At 35.9% G+C, this 6,842-nt stretch overlaps 1 non-coding gene across 1 annotated transcript; it reads left to right on the forward strand.

The window, feature by feature from the left end:
- Positions 1 to 6,364: 6,364 nt before the first annotated feature.
- Positions 6,365 to 6,471, forward strand: LOC136215996 (small nucleolar RNA R71). Its single transcript, XR_010682995.1, has one exon. It is a non-coding gene; the product is annotated as a small nucleolar RNA R71 (small nucleolar RNA).
- Positions 6,472 to 6,842: the final 371 nt, after the last annotated feature.

Below are 6,842 nucleotides of genomic sequence, written 5' to 3' on the forward strand. Positions count from 1 at the left end.
TTAACATATATTTACAAACAAACAAAACACAAGCTATGCTAAAAATTCGTCCCCTTCAATCGGGATTTTCTTAGCCCTATATCGTTCAATTTTCAACTGCACGAAGGCTTGTCGTTCGGATGCAGAAAGAAAATTTGGTCCGGATCGAAAAACTCGCTTGACTAGACCTTCAAATTCTAAAAATTCATAGTCAAGCATAGGGAAAGATTCAGCATCACTCCAAGGAACAGAAACAGTGCCCTTGGTCCCTAGAATTATTCCGCATATAATATTCCCAAACCCAACCTTCTTAGCCTTGGATCTAGATGCGGCAACAAGACCCTCCATCAGAATTTTTGAAGAATCAACCACATTGCCTTGAAATATATCGCCAAGGACATAAAGATCAGATTCTTGGACGACACTACTGAACGTGCGACCGAACAGGCTGTGACTCAGAAACTTATGCAAATATAGTATAGAGTTGGAATAGAAAGACTTATTATAGGCAAGTTTTGGGTGGAAAGGCCAGATTCCGGTGAGCATTCGCCAAATATCAGTGGACGTCATATCTCTTCTATGATGGCGTTTGGTAGCATCCTTCAAAGGAAAACCAAACCAAGCATGCAATTCAGGATATCCAAAAGTGAAAGTTTTGCCATCCCGACGAAAACTGAGACGCACACGACGTTTGTTAACAAAACGCACTGTACAGAAGAACTCTAATATCCAGTCTCCAATTATAGGAAACTTCATATCAACAAATCTGGTCCATCCTAATCGCTCCATGTAGCGACTCATATCATCTTTAATTCCCAACTGATCGTTAAGAAAGTCATCCATGTATAGCATTCCGACAAAGAATGTGTATCGGAGCCTCAAGAAGCGCCTTCCCTCATCGTGATTGAAGATGGGAAAGTTACATCCATAACGCTTTGATATATCCACATGTTTATTGCGTGAAGCAATAACTTTCTTAGATGAAGTGTTTGAGGAAGCCATGATTTTTGGAAAGAGTAAGGAAGAAAAGTTCTGAACTTAGTGTTTGGATTTTATGAATGGTAAGAAAATCAGAGATAGTTCTGATAGAGATGAAAAAGAAAGTGACAGAAAACTGGACCTCTAGTACCTATATATAAGATCCTATGACGAAAAGAGGTGTTGTTTCGAAGTAAAAAGGCATGAAACAAACCTTTTAGAAATGAGAAAAACTTAGTGTTTCATTCTGAATAGTTACAACTGCTGAGAAAAGGTTCAATCTGGGCAAAATTTCCCCCGTGTCGCAACCGAGGATTCTGACCCGCGGTCGCGACACGCTGATTTTCCTGCGAAAATCAGTTGTCAAAACTCTAAACTCCTGATCCTCTACCGAGAATCCTCATCCTCGGTAAGTTCAGAAATTTTTCCCTTCAATTTTCAATCAGAATTCTCAACTGAGAATCTGAAATCCTCTACAAGTCTAGAAATTTTCCTGACTTCTAGCCATGCCTAAATTCTCAACTGAGAATTTGAAATTCTCTATAAGTCCAGAAATATTTCTACCTCATTAAGAATTTCATATATGTGAATTCTCAACTGAGAATCTGAAATTCTCAACTGAGAATCACTGAATTTTCCAATTTTTATGAAATTCCTAAAAATTAATCATGACTCGAATATATATTTCTATATCTAAAATTCTAAAATGATATAATCTAAAACAAAACAAAAATAAAAATAAAAATAAAAATAATAAAAGAAAAATGAAATGATTTAAATGTTAGGAAATCTTGTTACGAAACTAGTTCCTATTTCGGAAATATTTTCGTAATAGATTTTACATCGATTACCGTTAACTTTGAAACGCTTACCATTAGTTTCCTCAAGTTCCAAAGAACCATAGTCGAATGTTTTGACGACTAAATACGGTCCTTCCCATCTAGACTTAAGTTTTCCCAGAAATATACGAAGCCGTGAATTGAATAACAGCACCTTATCTCCAACATTAAAGTGTTTGACTTTAATCTTGGCATCGTGCCATTTTTTCACTTTTTCTTTATAACTCCTCGCATTTTCATACGCTAGATGACGTAACTCATCTAACTCATTTAAATCGAGCAAACGTTTCTTTCCTGCTTGTTGTAAATCAAAATTAAGTTTTCTAATAGCCCAATAGGCTTTATGTTCTAATTCAACTGGTAAATGACATGCTTTCCATACACCAAACGGTACGGAGTCATTCCTATTGGTGATTTAAATGCAGTACGGTATGCCCATAGCGCATGATTGAGTTTTTGTGACCAATCTTTTCTCGATGACGAAACAGTTTTCGCTAGAATCCATTTGAGTTCTCTATTTGAGATCTCCGCCTGACCATTCGACTGAGGATGGTATGGCGTTGACACGCGGTGGCGTACTCCATATTTTTTCATAAGCATATCGAAATTCCGATTTATGAAATGGGTACCGCCATCACTAACAACGTACCTAGGACAACCGAATCTACAAAATATATCGTCAAGAAAAGTAATAACTACTTTAGAATCATTCGTAGGGGTTGCAATTGCTTCAACCCACTTCGAAACATAATCAACGGCTACTAATATGTAAGTTTTACCATTGGAAGGCGGAAAAGGTCCCATGAAATCAATTCCCCACATGTCGAAGATTTCAACTTCCAACACGTTTGTGAGGGGCATCTCATCTTTCCTTCCTAAATTTCCCGTTCTTTGGCATTTATCACAACGAGTAATAAAGGAACCAACGTCCTTAAACATTGTAGGCCAAAAGAAACCACATTCTAATATTTTAGCTACCGTTTTATTAACTCCATTATGTCCTCCATATAAGCTGGAATGACATTCTGTTATTATAGATTCATATTCATTTTCTCCAACACATCTCCTAATTATCCCGTCACCATATGATTTAAATAGAAAGGGATCTTCCCAAAAATATTGTTTAATATCGAAGAAAAATTTCTTCCTCTGTTGGGGAGATAATCCTTCCGGAACAATATCGGTTGCAAGACAATTAGCAAAATCTGCATACCATAGTGACATGATACTTTCTACTTGATAGAGATGTTCATCGGGGAAATCATCTCGTATACCGACAGTTTCACCTATAGGACCGTTTTCATCTTCTAGTCTTGATAGATGATCGGCGACAAGGTTTTCTACTCCCTTTTTGTCTCTAATTTCTATATCAAATTCTTGTAACAACAAAACCCATCTAATCAGACGCGGTTTTGCATCTTTCTTAGCAAACAGATAACGTAAAGCTGCATGATCTGTATAAATAATAACTTTAGATCCTAATAAGTATGACCTAAACTTATCACATGCAAATACTATGGCTAACATCTCTTTTTCTGTTGTTGTGTAATTTAACTGTGCACCGGACAATGTATGACTTGCATAATAAATAACATGTAATTTTTTATCCTTCTTTGACCTAAAACACATCCTACTGCTAGGTCACTTGCATCACACATGATTTCAAAAGGCAAATCCCAATCGGGTTTATCAATTATAGGCGCACTGACTAAGGCTGTTTTCAATGTTTCAAAAGCTTTAATACAATCTTCATTAAAGTCGAAGGTTGAATCCTTCATAAGTAAATTAGTAAGTGGTTTGGAAATCATAGAAAAGTTTTTTATAAATCTTCTGTAAAAACCTGCATGTCCTAGAAAAGATCTTACTCCCTTGACAGTTGTTGGTGGGGGTAATTTTTCTATTACTGAAGTTTTTGCTCTATCCACTTCTAATCCCTTTTCAGATATTTTATGACCTAAAACAATTCCTTCATCGACCATGAAATGACATTTTTCCCAATTTAATACCAAATTCGTTTCTTCGCATCTAGAAAGAACTCTATCTAAGTTTTTTAAACATGCATCAAAAGAATCTCCATAAACTGAAAAATCATCCATAAATACTTCCATGATATCTTCGATGAAATCATTAAAAATTGCAGTCATGCAACGTTGAAAAGTTGCTGGTGCATTACATAAACCAAAAGGCATTCTTCTATATGCAAATGTTCCATAAGAACATGTGAAGGTTGTTTTATCTTGGTCATCCGGGTAAATATATATTTGAAAGAATCCGGAATAACCATCGCGAAAACAATAAAATGCATGACCGGCTATCCTTTCGATCATTTGATCGATGAAAGGTAAAGGAAAATGATCTTTCCTAGTTGCCTTATTTAGGTTCCTATAATCTATACAAACCCTCCAACCGGTGGTGGTTCGCGTAGGTATTAATTCACCTTCATCATTCCTTACTACAGTTATACCTCCCTTTTTGGGTACACAATGGATTGGACTAACCCATTCACTATCCGAAATAGGATAAATGCTTCCATTGTCTAAAAGTTTAGTAATCTCATTTTTGACTACTTCTTTCATGTTCGGATTTAAACGTCTTTGTCTATCAGCTTTAGGTGGCTTATCTTCTTCTAAGTGAATCCTATGCATTACAATACTAGGATTAATCCCTTTTAAATCTGAAATCTGCCATCCCATACTTCCTATTCTATTTCTAACAACTGTTTTCAATTTTTCTTCTTGATTTTCTGTTAATTTGTTAGAGATGATTATAGGTAGAGTGTCACTTCCGCCTAGGAAAGTGTATCTCAGATGGTTTGGTAGTTCTTTAAGTTCTAATTTAGGTGGAACTATTACTGAAGGCGGAACTGGTCCATCTTCTCGAATCAAAGGCTCTGGATCCTTATCTTCTAATTCTTCGTCCATTACAGGTTCTATTATTTCTTCTCTTTGAACAATGTCATTAACACATTCTTCAATTAAATCAAGCTTCATACAAGCGAAATCCTCCATAGGATATTTCATCGCTTGATTCATATCGAACTCGATCTTATCGTCACCTATTCGTAAAAGTACTTTTCCTTCCGACACATCAACTAGAGCACGTCCCGTGTTCATGAATGGTCTACCAAAGATTAGCGGACAATTAGCATCATAAGCAAAATCTAAGATAACAAAATCAGTAGGAAAAATAAATTTGTCAACTTTTACCAAAACGTCTTCAATTATACCATATGGTCTTTTAGTGGATTGATCCGCTAATTGCAAAACCATATTGGTACGCTTGATGTCTTCTTCTAAATCACAATAGACAATGGCATCAAGTTTATACTAGCTCCTAAATCACAAAGACAACTTGGGAATTCCATATTTCCCAATGTACACGGAATGGTAAAGCATCCGGGATCTTTGAGTTTAGTAGGTAATTTGCTTGATACTATCGAACTACATTCTTCATAAAGTGAAATGGATGAAATTCCTTCCCAACTAATCTTTTTTGAAATTAAATCTTTCAAGAATTTTCCATAATTAGGAATTTGCGTAATTGCATCCATGAATGTTAAATTTATATGCAAATTTTTAAGTTTGTCTAAAAATGATAAAAGTTGTTTATCATGGTCCTTATTTCGGACCCTGTGTGGAAAAGGTGGCTTTGGTACAAAAGGTTTTGGATTAGAGTCAATTGGCGTATCTTTTTGTTTTAACGTATCTTCTTTGGGTTTTGGTAAATCATTTCCAGGTAAAGTTGAATTTCTGGGCATTTCTGGACCTAAGTAGTTTTTCCCCGATCGAAGAGTGATAGCCTTAACATGCTCTTTCGGATTTTCTTCCGTTTGGCTGGGAAGACTTCCCTCTTTGCGGGATGGAATTGATTTAGCAAGTTGTCCAATTTGAACCTCCAAATTATGGATGCTAGATGATTGGTTTTTGATAAGCTGATCGAATTTATTTTCGATCCGTTTAAAACCATCGTCTTGATTACTTACCTTTCCATTCATAGCATCTATAAATTTGTCGATTTTTGAAGATAAAGTGCTAATCATATCTCTTGTTTGATTTTGATAATTATTTATACGATATTGATTAACATTTGCATTATTATTATTATTACCATCTTTCCAGTTAAAGTTAGGATGATTTCTCCATCCAGGATTATAAGTATTAGAATAAGGATTAGTAGTTTGGTTTTGTCATTGGACAAAATTTACCTGTTCTATCTCATTCATACCTTCGTAGTCAATGTCTCTCTGGATCGGATCATTAGGATCGCATGGTGCCATAAATTTATCAATTTTGTGCGATAAGGTAGAAAATTGGGCTTGTAACATTGCTACAGGATCAAGATTCATTACACCTTTAACCGATGATGTACATGAGGATGATGGTTTCGCCGTTGGTATATGTCCACGCTCTGCGGGCCACATACTGCTGTTGATTGCCATTTCCTCCAAAAGTTCTCTTGCTTGGGCGGATGTCTTTTTCATAAATAACCCTCCAGACATAGCATCTAATGAACCTCTAGTCGTAGGATTTAATCCATTATAGAATGTCTACATTAAAAGTGCATCTGGCAATTGGTGGTGTGGGCATAAACGTTGAAGTTCTTTAAAACGTTCCCAAGCTTCATAAAGAGTTTCATTATCATTTTGTGTGAAAGATGTCAACTCTTTGATGACTCTTGCGGTTTTTGCTAAGGGAAAATATTTTTGTAAAAATGCTTGGGCTAATTGGTCCCAAGTTTCAAATGTTGCAGCAGGCATAGAAGTTAACCAAATTTTTGCCTTATCCTTCAAAGTGAAAGGAAAGAGGCGAAGTTTGATTGCTTCGGCTGTTACATCAGTAATTTTAAAAGTGTCACAAATTTCTAAGAAATTTGTCAAATGTGCATTAGGGTTTTCGTTAGGCAATCCGTAAAACGTTACGTTGTTTTGCAACATATTAAGCAAAGCAGGCTTAATTTCAAATTGATTTGCGTTTATACGGGGTCTAACTACACTATTAGTTACACCGGCCATTCCTGGCCTAGCGTAATCCATAAGTGTCGGTGGAT

The sequence above is a fragment of the Euphorbia lathyris genome, chromosome 1, assembly GCF_963576675.1.
Source record: "Euphorbia lathyris chromosome 1, ddEupLath1.1, whole genome shotgun sequence".
Taxonomy (NCBI): domain Eukaryota; kingdom Viridiplantae; phylum Streptophyta; class Magnoliopsida; order Malpighiales; family Euphorbiaceae; genus Euphorbia; species Euphorbia lathyris.